Here is a 19,308-nt window from a genome sequence, read left to right on the forward strand (position 1 = left end):
ACTGTTAATTCTGTCCCAGATTATCATTTCCAAAACTTTCCCCATCACCGAGGTTAAACTGACTGGCCTATAGTTGCTGGGTTTATCTTTACACCCTTTTTTTGAACAAGGTTTTAACATTTGCAATTCTCCAGTCCTCTGGCACCATCCCCATATCTAAGGATGTCTGGAAGATTATGGCCAGTATCTCTGCAATTTCCCCCTTTGCTTCCCTCAGCATCCTCGGGTATATCCCATCCGGACCAGGTGACTTATCTATTTTAAGTACAGCCAGCCTTCTTTCTCATTTTTTAGCCCATCCAGTATCTTGACTATATCTTCCTTTACCGAGAATCTGGCAGCATCTTCTTCCTTGGTAAAGAACAATGCGAAGTACTCATTTCGTACCTCAAGCCATGCCCACTGCCTCCATGAGTAGATCTCCTTTATGGTCCCTAATCGTCCCCACCCCTCCTCTTACTACCCGTTTACTGTTAACATGTCTGTAGAAGCTTTTGATTCCCTTTTATGTTGTCCGCTATTCTTATGCTCTCTCTTTGCCCCTCTTATTTCCTTTTTCACTTCCCCTCTGAACTTTCTATAGTCTCTCTGGTTGGCACTTGTGTTATTAACCTGACACCTGTCATACACCACTTTTTCCCACTTCATCTTACTCTCTATCTCTCTTATTATCCAGGGAGCTCTGGCTTTAGTTGCCCCACCTTTCTACCTCGTTGGAATGTACCTTGTCTGTACCCGAATCATCTTTTCAAAAGCCGCCCACTGTCCAATTATAGTTTTGCCTGACAATCTTTAATTCCAATTTACCGGGGCCAGATCTGATCTCATCCCACTGAAATTGACCCTCATCCAATTGAATACTTTTACTTTAGAGTGGACAGTGTCCATTTCCATAGCTATTCTAATCCTTATGATACTGATCGCTGCTCCCTAAATGCTCCCCCACTGAAACTTGCTCCACTTGGCCCGCCTCATTCCCTTGAACCAAGTCCAGCAATGCCTCCTTCCTCAGTGGGCCAGAAACGTACTGGTCGAGAAAGTTATCCTGAACACATTTCAAAAATTCTTCCCCTTCTTTGCGCCTTATATTATTGTTATCCCAGTCTATATGAGGATAGTTGAAATCACCTGTTATCAGGACTCTATGGCTTTTGCACCTCTCTGTAATTTCCCTGCAAATTTGCTCCTCTATATCCGTCCCACCAGCTGGTGGCCTATAGAATACACCCAGGAGTGTAATCGGACCTCTATTGTTCCTCAGCTCTAACTCAGTACCCAGGAGAAATTCCCTCCTTCCTGGGAACTTTGTATTAAGCAGAAGTTAGCAGCAAAAAGTGTTCGTGGTGGGACTGAGAAATGTTTAAACAGCCGGCTCCCTGTAAAACAGAGCTCCAAGTATCGGTTTAAATAAAGTCCTGAACTGACAGAGCGGCGGGCAGATGAGGATTGAATTAAATCCCAATTCACTGAATCTGAACAAGGTTTAAATAAGTGAATCTGTCAGGAGTGGGATTCCTGAGCTTGTGTGTGAGCTGAAACTGGATCGGTCCCGTTCTGTAAAGACTGAATGGCAGGCGGCTCCCAGACAGGGCTCAGGCCGGGACTGGCAGCTCTCCGCTGGGAACGGCTGGATTGGAGAGCGGGGCTCCTGCGCTGTTGCTGCTGCTGCTTCCGCCTCTTCGAGACCCTGTGGCGGTCGGTACCGATCTCCCTCCTATGGATCCGGCTCCAGGTGGGCGCTGTGGACCTCGTGGCGCAACGGTAGCGCGTCTGACTCCAGATCAGAAGGATGCGTGTTCGAATCACGTCGGGGTCATTGCATTTTCACAACGTTTCAGTGTCGCTCTGTTTTATCGCGGGGCAGTCTTTCAGGGATGGTCTGTTCACTGTGTGTAAAATAATATTTATCACAGAATGAACACACCACAGAAGGAGGCCATTCAACCCATCAATCCCTTACCTGCCTTTTGTAAGACCAATCCCATTGGTCCCATTCCCCGTCTCTTTACCCGTGGCCCTGCATTTTCCCCTTCAAGTATTTATCAAATTCCTTTTTGAAAGCCACGATTGAATCTGCTTCCACCGCCCTTTCAGGCAGCACATTCCAGATCATAACTATTCGCTGCGTAAAAAAGATTTTCCTCATGTCGCCTTTGGTTCTTTTGCCAATCACCTCAAATCTGTGTCCTCTGGTTCTCGACACTTCCGCCAACGGGAACAGCTTCTCTTTATTAACTTTATCTAAACCCTTCATGACTTTGAACACTTCTATCAAATCTCCTCTGAACCTTCTCTGCTCTGAGGAGAACAACCCCAGCACGGGGTAAATGCGGTCAATTAGCTCCAATTTATTTATTTGGGCATTAAACAAAGTGTGAGAGACTGGCGAGGCGTTGTGTGAACGGAGCTCACTGCTTTAAGACAATAAATCCAATCACTGCGTGGGCGCTGGGTTCAAATCTCACCACTGATAGAATTTCTGGCAATGTTCATTTTGACCTGTTCGCAGAAAACCCGATTGTCGTGCGATGGAGCAGAGGATGTGAAAGAAGCTGAAAGTGGAAGTGCAGATATTAGTTTAATCACGGTGACTGGACACGTTTCCACAGGTTCGGGCCTCTCACCTTAAGATTCTTTCCAGCAGAGTGGGACAGGTGATCAGAGTGACCGGGCTCCAGCGGCGCAATCGGTCAGTGCGCGGTCCTTATCTGACAGCACAGGGTCGGGAAATACCGAGGTTGTTAATTCGAGTCTCACCGAGATCAAACAATCCTTTTGCTTGTGAACATTTCGACCGGAGTTGAAGGTATAATTAGTTTGTTCCAAAATGCATCTTATTTGAATTGCCATGTGGTTCCTCCGGACTGCACTGTTGCAATCGCAGATGAGATGTTCAGTATTACTTGTTTATAGGAGGGAGGCTGCGGTTTTGGAGACACAAACTATGATTTTGATCCATCTACAAATCGTGGGATTTAACTGGAGTTTTAAAACAGCGCCTTCGACCGCTCAGCCAGGATACTTTCCAACCTACACTTCAGGAGCTAGTTTTACAGGAATAGAATTACTACAAGCAAGAATTCTACCCCTCCAGCACCAATGCTCACACGGCAGCAGGATGCATGTGTCCAGTTAGAAACCTGTCTGAAGGAACATTCAGTCTGACAGAGCCGGAAGTCCAGCAGATTGACTTTCGGTCTGAGCAGATGATGAGTCTCCAGCTCAGAGTGGATTAAGAATCATAAATCCGGGTGTGACTGGAGCCACTTGTGTAAGATGAAGTGTCGGGGGCAGTTTCCCGTCCTTGACGGACATTAATGACCCTGTTGCGGTTTTGCTGCAAAATTTCACTTCCCAGCTCCCGATCCCTGAACTAAAACCCAACTCTGGTGGGACTCAAGCCCACAACATTTGAATGTCTCTGCCAACCATGAAGTAGAATCCAACACGCTGTCCATTGCGCCACAGAGTCAGTTATACAACGTGAGGGAGAGCGGGGATCCTGTGCTGTGGTTGAGGCGGTCAGGCTGCTCCTGCTTCCGCCTCTCACATTCCGAGAGCCGCGGCGGCAGTCTGCACCGCTCACCCTCCAATGGATCCGGCTCCAGCCGCTTGTTGTGGGCCTGGAACAAGAACAGTCGCGTCTGACTCCATATCAGAAGGCTGCGTGTTTTGAACCAGGTTGAAATCACAGCATTTTCACTGTGGCTCAGGGTCCTGCCGACTGATTTTAGATCGGGACAGTGTTTTAGCGATGGGATGTTCAGTGTTTGTGCAACAATATCAAAATTAAATTTGATACATTAATGAGCTTCTGTTCTGTTACTTTCTATTTACACCCTCTCCAGTTTTATGTAGAAACAGTTAACAATGTTTAAGGGATGTGGTGTGCAGTGTTTGTGGAATCAGTGTAATTAAATTTCATACTTTCATCTGTTCCTTCTCCAACCCAGACTCTTATCATTAGATTTGTACATTCACCCTGTTTAAAATAGGTTACTCAGTGAAATTAGCTTCCATCATACAGATTCATGGTGGGACTCTGAATTATCCCTGTCGATGTCGAATGAAGGGGAGTATCTCTTTTATACAATTTTTAGCAACGTGTTGAGGAGAATCCTTGTTTCTGTTGAACATGATGTAAGAAACATGGACAGAGAACTCGTGAGTTTACAATTCTTCTTGTTTGTACAAAATGTTTTGTCATTCGTTCGCAGCAATGAAAAAAATACACTTTACCCAATGGCTCAAAAGGTAAACTTGTTCCACACGGGAGCTGAAAAAGGCCTCTCGACATTTCAGCCGATCAACAATTGAAAGCTGAATAATTTCACCCGTTACACCGTGACACCAGGCAGCAGATTTGCCTCCTGAATTTTCCCAACACGACACTTCAAACCGATGAATCCCTGCTTCACGGAAAGAAGAATTGTGTGTTTGGTTCTTTAGATTTAAAGATGTCGTGCCGGCCGCTTTACCATTTCAGCTCTCGCCAATCGCCCCCTCTCCCTCCTATAAACAAATAAACTCTCACCTGCTATTGCAAGACGGGAGGCCAGAGGAGCCTCAGTGCCCACATGGGGACATGAAGAAGTCGATGTGTTATGGAACCGGTTGTACCTTGAACTCCAGTCAAAATGTTTAGAAGGTTCAACGACTTTAGATGGCGCTGAAACTCACAACCCCAGCATTTCATACAGTTTTGGTCTCCATACTTAAGAAAAGACATACTTGCTCTCGAGGCAGTACAAAGAAGGTTCACGCGGTTAATCCCGGGGATGAGGGGGTGGACATATGAGGAGAGGTTGAGTAGATTGGGACTCTGCTCATTGGAGTTCAGAAGAATGAGAGGCGATCTTATTGAAACATATAAGATTGTGAAGGGTCTTGATCGGGTGGATGCGGTAAGGATGTTCCCAAGGATGGGTGAAACTAGAACTCGGGGGCATAATCTTAGAATAAGGGGCTGCTCTTTCAAAACTGAGATGAGGAGAAACTTCTTCATTCAGAGGGCGGTAGGTCTGTGGAATTTGCTGCCCCAGGAAGCTGTGGAAGCTACATCATTAGATAAATTAAAAACAGAAATAGACAGTTTCCTAGAAGTAAAGGGAATTAGGGGTTACGGGGAGCGGGCAGGAAATTGGACATGAATTTAGATTTGAGGTTAGGATCAGATCAGCCATGATCTTATTGAATGGCGGAGCAGGCTGGAGGGGCCGATTGGCCTACTCCTGCTCCTATTTCTTATGTTCTTATGTTCTCGAGCGTATAATTATTGTAGAAATAACGCGCGCTGACCGATTGCTCCACTGGAGCCGCGCACGGTCTGTGTCCCCAGTGCTCCCATCAAACAGCTTCATCCTCGGTCTCTCAATTATCACTTCCTGATCTTTCCCACACAGAAGCCTCCAACCAAGAGGCGATTCGTTAAACATCCGCAGTGGCCTTTAAAAGCCGTGGCTTCTGAAACAAAACCCCAGACGATAAGAACTTCTAATTATATTATTATTAACTTAAGGACAATTATTTTCATGCTACTTTGAGGATTTGGGGAAATTGGGAGCTGAAATTATGAAACTCTCTCTGGGCTGTCGGTGATTGGAGAGATGGGCGTTATTTCATTTGAAAACCGAGGCTCGGAACTTTCTGGTGGAGAAGTGTGAGAGAAGATTGTGGTTAGTGGCAGTTGCCGGGGAGATCGAGAGGAGAGGGAGAAAAGTCAAAGTCACAGCTGTGACAGCTCAAGTGTTCCGCTTATCTGTAATATTTAGACAGTAATGTACAGTACAGGGCAAACCAGTTTGGTATCGGTTATCAAAAATACTAAAAGTCCCGGGTTCAAAGGCGGATTTGTGAAGAGGGAACTGATTTAACCGCCAGACCGAAATCATTCCCCATGAATCTGAAGCGTCTTGGGGAAAACGGCAGTGCGAACTGTTCTGTTCGTGTCATGACTTGAAAGACCCTCCAATTACCGACATTATCTTTGAACGAGTTGTGCAGTAAAACCGCGATAGAAGCCGCTTTGCAATCGTCAAACGTGTCGGTGACGATATTGGGGTTGATGACGATCGATTTCAATTATTTGAAATCTCTCCATGTGACCCGAAGATTGACGGCAGAATCGAGTTTTTCCTGTAAGTCCTGAATTGAAGGGAAAGGCGCAACAAGCAGGTCGGAGAAATGAAGAGCAGAAAATGTGGGTGAAACTTGGACGAGTGAAAATCCCTGTATGTTGGAAGACTCAGTCCCCAGTGGGGGAGAGGATTGGGATTTCAAGCTGTCTCACAGCTCACACACACACCATTGGCTCATTTAATCACCTTCAACAACTCGAATACATCAACACTTAATCTTCTATACACAAGGAAACACAAACCATTTCTCTGCAACTTGTCCGCATAATTTAACCATTTTAGCCCCGGTATCATTCTGGTGAATCTGCACTGCTCCCCCTCCAAGGCCAATATATCCTCCCTGAGGTGTGGTGCCTAGAACTGAATGCAGGACTCGAAATGTGTTCTCAGCAGAGTTTATATAACTGGAACATAACTTCCACCCCTGTGATTCCAGCTCCCTTAAGATAAAGGCTAAAGTTCCATTGGCCTTTTGAATTATTTTTTGTAACTGTCCACTGACATTTAGTGATTTTGTACTTGGACCCGTAAACATCTTTCCTCCCCCACAATTCCTAGCTTCTCACCAGTTGGAACATATTCTGATCTATCTTGCTTAGGTCCAAAGTTCACACTTTCAATTATTGAAAGATTGAACAGACTGGGGCTCTTTTTCAAAGGAAAGAGAAGACTGAGGGGTGACCTGATATAGGACTTTCAGATTATGCAAGGGTTTGCTCGGTCAGATGTAGATAAGGGGTGTGAAATTTTGGGGCTGAGGACTCCAAAACCTTTTTTTTTATTCGTTCGTGGGATGTGGGCGTCGCTGGCGAGGCCGACATTTATTGCCCATCCTTAATTGCACTTGAGAAGGTGGTGGTGAGCCGCCTTCTTGAACCGCTGCAGTCCATGTGGTGAAGGTTCTCCCACAGTGCTGTTCGGAAGGGAGTTCCAGGATTTCGACCCAGCGACGATGAAGGAACGGCGATATATTTCCAAGTCGGGATGGTGTGTGACTTGGAGGGGAACGTGCAGGTGGTGTTGTTCCCATGTGTCTGCTGCTCTTGTCCTTCTCGGTGGTAGAAGTCGCGGGTTTGGGAGGTGCTGTCGAAGAAGCCTTGGCGAGTTGCTGCAGTGCATCCTGTGGATGGTACACACACTGTGCACCGGAGGTGAAGGGAGTGCATCTTTAGGGTGGTGGACGGGATGCCAATAAAGCGGGCTGCTTTTTCCCTGATGGTGTCGAGCTTCTTGAGTGTTGTTGGAACTGCACTCATCCAGGCAAGTGGGGAATATTCCATCACACTCCTGACTTGTGCCTTGTAGATGTCGGAAAGGCTTTGGGGAGTCAGGAGGTGAGTCACTCGCTGCAGAATACCCAGCTTCTGACCTGCTCTTGTAGGCACAGTATTTATATGGCTGGTCCAGTTAAGTTTCTGGTCAATGGTGACCCCCAGTATGTTGATGGTGGGGGATTCGGCGGTGGTAATGCCGTTGAATGTCAAGGGAGGTGGTTAGACTCTCTCTTGTTGGAGATGGTCATTGCCTGTGACTTATCTGGCGCGAATGTTACTTGCCACTTATGAGCCCAAGCCTGGATGTTGTCCAGGTCTTGCTGCATGCGGGCTCGGACTGCTTCATTATCTGAGGGGTTGCGAATGGAACTGAACACTGTGCAATCATCAACGAACATCCCCATTTCTGACCTCATGATGGAGGGAAGGTCATTGATGAAGCAGCTGAAGATGGTTGGGCCGAGGACACTGCCCTGAGGAACTCCTGCAGCAATGTCCTGGGGCTGAGATGATTGGCCTCCAACAACCACTACCATCTTCCTTTGCGCTAGGTATGACTCCAGCCACTGGAGAGTTTTCCCCCTGATTCCCATTGACTTCAATTTTACTAGGGCTCCTTGGTGCCACACTCGGTCAAATGCTGCCTTGATATCAAGAGCAGTCACTCTCACCTCACCTCTGGAATTCAGCTCTTTTGTCCATGTTTGGACCAAGGCTGTAATGATGTCTGGAGCCGAGTGGTCCTGGCGGAACCCAAAGTGAGCATCGGTGAACAGGTTATTGGTGAGTAAGTGCCGCTTGATAGCACTGTCGACGGCACCTTCCATCACTTTGCTGATGATTGAGAGTAGACTGATGGGGCGTTAAATGGCCGGATTGGATTTGTCCTGCTTTTTGTGGACTGGACATACCTGGGCAATTTTCCACATTGTCGGGTAGATGCCAGTGTTGTAGCTGTACTGCAACAGCTTGGCTGGAGGCGCAGCGAGTTCTGGAGCACAAGTCTTCAGCACTACAGCTGGGATGTCGTCAGGGCCCATAGCCTTTGCTGTATCCAATGCACTCAGCCGTTTCTTGATGTCACGTGGAGTGAATCGAATTGGCTGAAGACTGGCTTCTGTGATGGTGGGGATATCGGGAGAATGCTGAGATGGATCATCCACTCGGCACTTCTGGCTGAAGATGGTTGCAAACGCTTCAGCCTTGTCTTTTGCACTCACGTGCTGGACTCCGCCATCATTGAGGATGGGGATTTTTGCAGAGCTTCCTCCTCCCGTTGGTTGTGTAATTGTCCACCACCATTCACGACTGGATGTGGCAGGACTGCAGAACTTTGATCTGATCCGTTGGTTGTGGAATCGCTCAACTCTGTCTTTAGCATGTTGCTTCCGCTGTTTAGCACGCATGTATTCCTGAGTTGTCGCTTCACCAGGATGGCACCTCATTTTTAGGTACGCCTGGTGCTGCTCCTGGCCTGCTCTTCTACACTCCTCATTTAACCAGGGTTGATCCCCTGGCTTGTTGGTAATGGTAGAGTGAGGAATATACTGGTCCATGAGTTGCCACAGTTTTGCCCATTCACCTTATCTATCAATATCACTTTGTAATTTTATGTTTTCATCTACACTGCTTACAATGCCACCAATCGTCGTGTGATCGGCAAACTTAGATATGAGACTTTCTATGCCTTCTTCTGAGTCGTTAAAAAATATTGTGAATAATTGAGGCCCCAAGACAACTCCCCGCGGGTCACCACTAGTCACATCCTGCCAATGTAAGTACCTACCCATTCTCCCTACTCTCTGTCGCCTTTCGCTCAGCAAACTTCCTAACCAAGTCCGTACTTATCCCTCGATTCCATGGACTTCTATCTTAGCTAACAGTCTCTTATGTGGGACCTTATCAAATGCCTTCTGGAAGTCCATATAAATAACATCCATTGACATTCCCCTGTCCACTACTTTTGTCACTTTTACTGGAGGTCATTCACTTTGGATCAAAAAAGGATAGAACAGGGTACTTTCTAAATGGTGAGAAGCTAGGGACTGTGGAGGGCCAGAGAGATTTAGGGGTCCGTGTACAGAAATCACTTAAAACTAGTACAGGTAAAAAAATACGATGATTGGGATGTTCGTAACGGCTGGTCAGCTCACTTGCTTAAAACACACCATAATGTTGTAATCGTGGGTTTGATTCCTGTATGGGCTGTTAAGGGGCTTTATTTTGGATATTCGGAACTTTTAAATCAAAGCTTTACAAACAGATTCACAGACAAATTCACGGGGACAGTTTATTGAATAACATCCATTGTAACTGTGCCCCTGGGCCGGAGAAACACGTCTTTCTTTTTATTTGTCTTTCTCCGGTTTGCAGAGAAACGTTTAACTCGCGGCCCGTTCCCATTAATGATCATCAGCAGCAACAGACAGACAGAGCGGGTCTGACCGCCCCGAGATGTGGAAAAGGCATCAGTTTAGGACAAATGCATCAAATCAAATAGTCACCCGGCACCGAGAGAGACAAAACCAAGAGAAAAAGGCAGAAGGTAACAGAGAAATAAAAACCAAATACAGACGATATAAATATTTCCCATCCTTGATGTCTCTCTATTCAATCCCCAATCCTTCAGTGGCGGGGATCAAATTTCACTGTAAATAAATGCGAGAATCGAAGCGAGGAAGAAGAAACGAAACAATCAAAAACTGCCGAAACTCGGGATTGAACCAAGGACCTTTAAATCTTCAGTCTAACGCTCTCCCAACTCAGCTATTTCGGCCCCATATCAAAAAGTTCTTTTATTTCATTGTCTTGGAAGAAAATATAACCCCAGGTGGAATTGCCCCTCCTGTTCATTCCTCAATTCATATAAAAACATCGCACTCATCGATACACTCCCACAGGTCATCTATAAATATCGCACACATATATACAAACCCACAGTTGGTTTCTAAAAATCGCTGTCATATATAAACTCACAAAACGCACTCATAGATCCACACCCAGTTTGTCGGAGGAAAATCGGAACCTACCGCCAATGGAGCTCTCAGAGTTGGAGAGGCGGAAGCAACAGCGACCGAACAAACTCTGGATCTCATCCTTAACACAGACCGGTAGATCCACCTGTGAAGTTACACCGCACTTTGTTCGCAGGGACGGTAACGGGTTCTGAGAAGGCAACAGGGCGTCTAATGGCTTCTTAGTGGCGATGCTTTGGGACAAGGGCATCTCAGAGAGGGGAAGGGACAGTCAGAGGGCATCAGAGAGTGTAACGGGGCTCAGAGAGGGGAAGGGGCAGTCAGAAGGTATCAGAGAGTATATTGAGGTCTCAGAGAGGGGAAAGGACAGTCAGAGGTTATCAGAGAGTGTAACGGGGCTCAGAGAGGGGTAGGGGCAGTCAGAGGGTATCAGAAAGTATATTGAGATCTCGCACAGGGGAAGCACTGCCAGAGGGTATCAGACAGTGTAAGAGCGCTCAGGGCGTATCAGTGGGTGAGGGGCACTCAGCGGGTGTCAGAGAGTGTAAAGGGCGCTGACAAGGTTCAAAGAGGACAATGGACTCTCTGAGGGTATCAGAGAAGATAAGGAGCTCAGCGAGAATCAAAGAGGGTAAGGTGGGCTCAGGAGGTATCAGAGAGGCGAATGGATCCAGAGTTGGCATCTTCTAAATATTACACTTCCTAACCATCAACATTTTTAATAACAGCAAAAATGAAGCCTATTGAAACGGTATCTTCCGTGTCCCATGTGGAGGGAATGAGAAGATAGAATCGGAAGGGACTGGATATTTGGCAACGCTCACGGTTTCCTTTCACACAGCTCAGGGTTGTGTCTGTTTATACAACTGGATTTCTTGAACTGGAGATAAGAGGTTGCACTTTGAACCTTTCATCACCCACTGTGAAAAATAGAACACAAAACGCCCAATGTGTGGTTTAAACCCACGCCCCTGAGATTAGGAATTTCGTGCTTTACCGACTGAGCTAGCCGGGCCAGCGGCAGGGCTCCTTCTCATCCGATTATTGCAGAGAGGCGGGTGGTGAGGTTGCTGTCGGGGTTCAGTTTGTCCGACAATCCCAAGGTGGCTGAATCTGAACACCCGCTTTTCATTCTGGAGTCGGTCTGATGCCTCTCACCAGTCGTCCAGCCCCGCACTGAGCAGGAGAGGAACATCGGGACAGGAGAAGACCATTCAGCCCCTCGAACCTCCTGTCCCATTCAATTAGATCATGAAGTGATCAGTAATTCAACTCTGTTTCCCTGCCTTGGACTCAAATCCCATGGGACCCGAACAGAAAAAAGATCGATGAATATCAGATTGAAAATTTGAATTGAGCCTCAATCCACATCATTTTGGCCGAGAGAGTTCCAGCTTTCGGCCGTATTTTGTTTGCGAAAGTGATTCCTGATTTCTCGCCTCATTAATCGAGCACTAATTTCAAGATTAAACCCCCTCATTATGCATTCCGCCAACAGAGAGAGAGGGGAAAAGGCCGCCTTAAGCGGAGATTGAACAAAGGATCTGTGGATTTTAATTCTAACGCTACCCCATCTGACCTATTTCTGTTTTCTGTACATGCAATGTTTTATTTTTCTTTGAAAATCACATAAACGTAGGTGCGATTTCCCTCTCGGTGAACAGAGTGCTTCGGAGTAATGAGAGCGAACAAACCGTGGATCTGATCCTTAACACAGACTGGTAGATCCACATGTGGAATTAAATCGCACTTGGGTAGCAGAGAGGTTAATGGCTCCTGAGAATGAACCAGGGAGTCTAAGGGTTTATTAGTGTGGATCCGGTGGGGCAACGGGATCCCAGAGGCTGTCAGGGAATCAAAGGGCTTCTCAGGGGTTATCAAGGGGTGTGAGGCTATGAGGTATCAAAGAGTTTACGGCACTCTCAGAAGTTATCAGAGAGGGCAAGGGACTGCCAGATGTTATCAGAGAGGGCAAGGGACTGCCAGATGTTATCAGGGAGGGCAAGGGACTGCCAGATGTTATCAGAGAGGGCAAGGGACTGCCAGATGTTATCAGAGAGGGCAAGGGACTGCCAGATGTTATCAGGGAGAGTCAGGGTGTGTCAGTGGGTAAGGGGCCCTCCGAGCGTATCAGAAAATGGAAAGGGCACGGAGGAGGTATCAAGATAACAGAGAGGGAGAGAAAACGCTCCTGAAACCCGAGACTGAACCCTTTAGATCTTCAGTCTGACTGAGTTATTTCGGTGTTCTGGACATCCCGGAAATTCACTCGAAGGTCTGTTAGAATCGCAACAAAACTCTTCCCACAATCGCAGCCTCTAAACCTCCACCCAGGACTTTCAATGGTGCAACTTTGATGAACTTCTGCTACTTTTTAATTTGTTCTCAGCAGTAACTGTTCACATCCTTTATCTGGCCCATGACATGGCATCTAGAAGAAAATGTCGATTGCAGCTTCACTGAAGCGGGGACGCTTTGCACTCGTAAAAAAATCATACGCGAAAGAGACGGTTTGATCGAGGTGACACCAGGCCAGAGCAAAGGTCAGTTAATGTTTGCCGAGTGGCGAGAGGGAGAATTTTGAACTTCTGTGCGGTTGCACTGTGACTTTCCCAGATCTGCTTGGAGCGATATTCCCTTGAATTCATCACCTGCAGGGACAATTTGATTCTCAGTTCCGGTTTTCTCCTGGTGCGCTTCTGAGATATAAAAAAATGAATGGATGATATCAACCTGAAACTCGTCACGTCCACGCTACAGACTCAAAGCTCAGCACAACTCCAATCTGTTTCAGTTGGAAATTGTTTCCCAGGGATGGACAGTAATGCGCTGTCTGAGGCTGCATTCGCTGCTTTCCGCCGGCAGCGGGTGATTCGAGAGAGCGGGACCGGACAATGTCGCTGCTGTCACGGCCTCACTCACTCGGGGAGCTGGGGAAGCAGCGAAAAACTGATGGGTTTGATGCTGCGTCAAAAAAGCGGCTTCGAACTGCTTTTGTTAACTGAGGCAGCGCTGCAGGATCCTTTAACGATCTCTCACAAATAAACTGAAACCTGTCGGAAGGTGAATAATATTTCACTTTAATCGTGAGCCCTCATTGTGAACCTTGTCTGTCAAGAAGTATTTCGATCACCTTCAAGCCATTCTCGGTTTTTTGGATATTGTTCAGATACCTGTTATCCAGCGGCAGGTGGAATATCAGCCGCGCTCAGCTGGCAATGTTTACGGTACATTTTTCTGTGAACAGAACGCACATTCGAAACCTGGAAATGCGAAACAACGAATTTTAAGGTAAAAGCTCCCTATTGTCCCCGGGTGGGCTCGAACCACCAACCTTTACAGTTAATAACCAAACGCGCTAACCAATTGCACCACAGTGACCATCTTGAGCCATTAATTCACCGAGCTCCCGTTTCAGCTTGCAGCGATCAATGTAACAGCTGTCTGACCATCAGTTTACTTTTCCAAAATAAAGGGTGTGCAGTTTGCACGAGTGAAAATCGGTGCCGTCTTCTTTCTGAACATCAAACTCCCCTTGCCCCTAAATGCCTGTATGTTGGAAGACTCGGTCCCCCAGTCGGAGAGAGGATTGATTTCTCGAGCTGTGATTCACCATTCTCTGTCCCAGTATTGCAGAAAATGAGATGAGATGAAATGAGCAGGTCCAACGAGCAGGTCTGTGACACTACACGGTGTCTACAAAGTTGTCTCTTGTACTTACAGTGATGCGGACGGCAGTTTTCACTACTAAACCAGTAACTATGATGTTAAAAATAATGTGGCCGAGAAAGACTTGATTTCAGCGCGGTGACACTGGGCCAGAGTAAAGTTCAGTTAATGCGATTGCCGAGTGGGGAGAGGGTGGATTTGGAACTCCTGTGCGGCTGCGCTGCGCTTTGTCCAGATCTGCTTGGAGCGATATTCACTTCAATTCATCACTGACAGGGACAGTTTGATTCTAAGTTTCTTTTTTCTGGTGCTTGGTGAGATTTCAAAATTGAAAGCGGCCCATACCGACTCCAAACTCGTCACTTACACTCTGACAGATACAAGGCCGTCACACTCTTCACCAGTGAGATGAAAGCGGAGAGCGATTTCACGGTCGAATACAATGGCGAACAAAACTCATTCAATGAAAGTGCAGGTCATTGAGGGGCCTTTAAAGTCCTGATTGTTTGGACTGAACTTCTTCCCAAAGCGTTTGAGAGTCACGTGGGGCGATTTGGGGACTTCTTTTCCCTCTTTGCAAAATCTTCAACCACAGTTCAAGATCAAAAGTCGAGGGCAGAATGAGACGCCTTCCTGAAAATTGGGAACCAGAGAAGCAGATTTGAGTGCAAGGTTCTGTTTATTGAGAAAAAGCAGATAAAACATTCATCCCGGAACGATCCAGAATCCGATCAGCTCGAAAAGCAACTGTTACCCCGTGATTTGGACACTCAGCCTTCTGGTGGCGGAATAAATAATGCAGATAGAAGCAGGAAGTTGAAAAGTGGGAATTGATGGATTAAGTGAGTGGGCAAAACTGCGGCAAATAGAGTTCAATGTGGGGGAGAGCGAGGTCATCCACTTTAAATCTAAGATCAATCAGAGTATTTTCTAAATGGTGATAAACTAGGAACTGTGCAGGAGCAGAGAGATTTTGGGGTCCACAGACAGAAACCGCGACCAACCGGCGCACAGGTACAAAAATTAATTAAACAGCCGAATGTGCCTTTCGGACCGCCGGTTAGTTCATTTGCATCGAGTTTACCGTAATATCATGATCACGGATTCGATTCTTGTAATTTACTTTATTTATATCGGGTTTTTGTAACTTTTAAATCCAAGCTTTACAAACAGGTCCACAGACAAATTCACGGGGACAGTTTATTGAATAACATCCATTGTAACTTTGCCCCTGGGCCGGAGAAACACGTCTTTCTTTTCATTTGTCTTTCTCCGGTTTGCAGATAAATGTTTAACTCGCGGCCTGTTCCCATTAATGATCATCAGCAGCAACAGACAGACAGAGCGGGTCTGACCGCCCCGAGATGGGGAAAAGGCATCAGTTTCGAATAAAGTGCATCAAATCAAATAGTTACCCGGCACCGAGAGAGACAAAACCAAGAGAAAAAGGCAGAAGGTAACAGAGAAATAAAAACCAAATACAGACGATATAAATATTTCCCATCCTTGATGTCTCTCTATTCAATCCCCAATCCTTCAGTGGCGGGGATCAAATTTCACTGTAAATAAATGCGAGAATCGACCCAAAGAAGAAGAAACTAAACAACCAAAAACTGCCGAAACTCGGGATTGAACCAAGGACCTTCAGATCTTCAGTCTAACGCTCTCCCAACTGAGCTATTTCGGCTCCACATCTAACGCTTACTTTGTGTCATTGTCGTGGAAGAAAATATAACCCCAGGAGGCATTGCCCCTCCTGTTCATTCCACAATTCAGATAAAAACATCGCACTCATGTATACACACCCACAGTTCATATATAAACATCGCACTCATATATACACACCCACAGTTCATATATAAACATCGCACTCATATATACACACCCACAGTTCATATATAAACATCGCACTCATATATACACACCCACAGTTCATATATAAACATCGCACTCATATATACACACCCACAGTTCATATATAAACATCACACTCATATATACACACCCACAGTTCATATATAAACATCGCACTCATATATACACACCCACAGTTCATATATAAACATCACACTCATATATACACACCCACAGTTCATATATAAACATCACACTCATATATACACACCCACAGTTCATATATAAACATCACACTCATATATACACACCCACAGTTCATATATAAACATCGCACTCATATATACACACCCACAGTTCATATATAAACATCACACACATATATACACCCACAGTTCATATATAAACATCGCACTCATATATACACACCCACAGTTCATATATAAACATCGCACTGATATATACACACCCACAGTTCATATATAAACATCGCACTCATATATACACACCCACAGTTCATATATAAACATCGCACTCATATATACACACCCACAGTTCATATATAAACATCGCACTCATACATAAACTCCCAAGGTTTATAAATCAGCAGCGCACTCATAGATCCACACCCAGTTTATAGGAGGAAGATCAGTACCGACTGCCAATGGAGCTCTCAGAGTGGGAGAGGTGGAAGCAACAGCGACCGAACAAACTCTGGATCTCATCCTAAACACAGACCGGTAGATCCACCTGTGAAGTTACACCGCACTTTGTTCGCAGGGATGGTAACGGGTTCTGAGAAGGCATCAGGGCGTCTAATGGCTTCTTAGTGGCGATGCATTGGGACAAGGGCATCTCAGAGAGGGGAAGCGGCAGTCAGAGGGTATCAGAGAGTGTAACGGGGCTCAGAGAGGGGTAGGGGCAGTCATAGGGTATCAGAGAGTGTAACGGGGCTCAGAGAGGGGAAGGGGCAGTCATAGGGTATCAGAGAGTGTAACGGGGCTCAGAGAGGGGAAGGGGCAGTCAGAGGGTATCAGAGAGTGTAACGGGGCTCAGAGAGGGGAAGGGGCAGTCAGAGGGTATCAGAGAGTGTAACGGGGCTCAGAGAGGGGAAGGGGCAGTCATAGGGTATCAGAGAGTGTAACGGGGCTCAGAGAGGGGAAGGGGCAGTCAGAGGGTATCAGAGAGTGTAACGGGGCTCAGAGAGGGGAAGGGGCAGTCATAGGGTATCAGAGAGTGTAACGGGGCTCAGAGAGGGGAAGGGGCAGTCAGAGGGTATCAGAGAGTGTAACGGGGCTCAGAGAGGGGAAGGGGCAGTCATAGGGTATCAGAGAGTGTAACGGGGCTCAGAGAGGGGAAGGGGCAGTCAGAGGGTATCAGAGAGTGTAACGGGGCTCAGAGAGGGGAAGGGGCAGTCATAGGGTATCAGAGAGTGTAACGGGGCTCAGAGAGGGGAAGGGGCAGTCAGAGGGTATCAGAGAGTGTAACGGGGCTCAGAGAGGGGAAGGGGCAGTCAGAGGGTTTCAGAGAGTATATTGAGGTCTCAGAGAGGGGAAGGGACAGTCAGAGGTTATCAGAGAGTGTAACGGGGCTCAGAGAGGGGTAGGGGCAGTCATAGGGTATCAGAAAGTATATTGAGATCTCGCAGAGGGGAAGGACTGCCAGAGGGTATCAGAGAGTGTAAGGACGCTCAGGGCGTATCAGTGGGTGAGGGGCACTCAGCGGGTACCAGAGAGTGTAAAGGGCGCTTACAAGGTTCAAAGAGGATAATGGACTCTCTGAGGGTATCAGAGAAGATAAGGAGCTCAGGGAGAATCAAAGAGGGTAAGGTGGGCTCAGGAGGTATCAGAGAGGCGAATGGATCCAGAGTTGGCATCTTCTAAATATTACACTTCCTAAACATCAACATTTTGAATAACAGCAAAAATGAAGCCTATTGAAACGGTATCTGCCGTGTCCCATGTGGAGGGAATGAGAAGATAGAATCGGGAGGGACTGGATATTTGGCAACGCTCACGGTTTCCTTTCACACAGCTCAGGGTTGTGTCTGTTTATATAACTGGATTTCATGAACTGGAGATAAGAGGTTGCACTTTGAACCTTTCATCACCCACTCTGGAAAATAGAACACAAAACGCCCAATGTGTGGTTTAAACCCACGCCCCTGAGATTAGGAATTTCGTGCTTTACCGACTGAGCGAGCCGGGCCAGCGGCAGGGCTCCTTCCCATCCGATTATTGCAGAGAGGCGGGTGGTGACGTTGCTGTCGGGGTTCAGTTTGTCCGACAATCCCAAGGTGGCTGAATCTGAACACCCGCTTTTCATTCTGGAGTCAGTCTGATGCCTCTCACCAGTCGTCCAGCCCCGCACTGAGCAGGAGAGGAACATCGGGACAGGAGAAGACCATTCAGCCCTTCAAATCTGCTGCCCCATTCAATTAGATCATGAGGTGATCTGTAACTCATCTCTGTTTCCCCGCCTTGGACTCATATCCCTTGGTAACCGAACCGGAAAAAGATCTATCAATATCAGATTTGAAAATGTGAATTGAGCCTCAATCCACATCCTTTGGGATGAGAGAGTTCCAGCTTTCGGCCGTATTTTGTTTGCTGAAGTGATTCCTGATTTCTTGCCTGATTGGTCCAGCTCCAATTTCATTTTGGATTCGGCCAACAGAGAGAGAAAAGGAAAAAAGGGCCGCCTTAACCGGAGATTGATCCTTTAATGATCGCTCACAAATCAACTGAAACCAGTCGGAATGTGAATATCATTTCACTTTTCCAAAATAAAGGGAGTGTCATTCATTGTGTAAACAGTCTGGAGTCACTCACTGCAGAAATATCCATGTCAGAGTGAATGAGCTCGCCTGCAACCTTATCTGTCAAGAAGTATTCCGATTTCTTCAAGCCAATCTCAGTTTGTTTGGATATTTTTCAGACGCCTGCTATCCGACAGCAGATTAAATGGTGGAAAATCAGACGCACTCAGCTGGCAATGTTGACGTTACATTTTGTTGCAGACAAGACCCACATTCGAACCCTGGGAATGCGAGACAATGAATATTAAGGTAAAAGGTCCGCTGGTGTCCCCGGGTAAGCTCGAATCATCAACCTTTCAGTTCATAGCCGAACGCGCTAATGAATTGCACGACAGAGATACGATTTTGCTTTTGCTGAAGGACTAATTCACCGAGCTAAAGCTTCAGGTTGCAGCGATCAATATAACATCGCTCCACTATCAGTTTACTTTTCCAAAATAAAGGGTGTGACGCTTGCACCAGTGAAAATCAGTGCTGTATTATTTCTGAACATTAAACTCACCTTGCCATTAAACACCTGTATGTTGGAAGACTCGGTCCCCTCGTGGTCGAGAGGATTGATTTTTTGAGCTGTGATTCTC

The 19,308-nt window shown here is 46.5% G+C and overlaps 1 protein-coding gene and 3 non-coding genes across 4 annotated transcripts in view; 2 read left to right on the forward strand and 2 right to left on the reverse strand.

Annotated features, from left to right (window-relative positions):
• LOC137312324 (zinc finger protein 271-like) overlaps positions 1 to 19,308 on the forward strand; it is a 175,951-nt gene that overhangs the window by 127,901 nt on the left and 28,742 nt on the right. The gene's annotated exons all lie outside the window — the stretch shown is intronic.
• Positions 1,745 to 1,816, forward strand: trnaw-cca (transfer RNA tryptophan (anticodon CCA)). Its single transcript has one exon. It is a non-coding gene; the product is annotated as a tRNA-Trp (tRNA).
• Positions 10,115 to 10,187, reverse strand: trnaf-gaa (transfer RNA phenylalanine (anticodon GAA)). Its single transcript has one exon. It is a non-coding gene; the product is annotated as a tRNA-Phe (tRNA).
• trnaf-gaa (transfer RNA phenylalanine (anticodon GAA)) lies at positions 15,670 to 15,742 on the reverse strand. The gene has a single exon. It is a non-coding gene; the product is annotated as a tRNA-Phe (tRNA).

The sequence above is a fragment of the Heptranchias perlo genome, unplaced genomic scaffold (assembly GCF_035084215.1).
Source record: "Heptranchias perlo isolate sHepPer1 unplaced genomic scaffold, sHepPer1.hap1 HAP1_SCAFFOLD_420, whole genome shotgun sequence".
Classification (NCBI taxonomy): Eukaryota; Metazoa; Chordata; class Chondrichthyes; order Hexanchiformes; family Hexanchidae; genus Heptranchias; species Heptranchias perlo.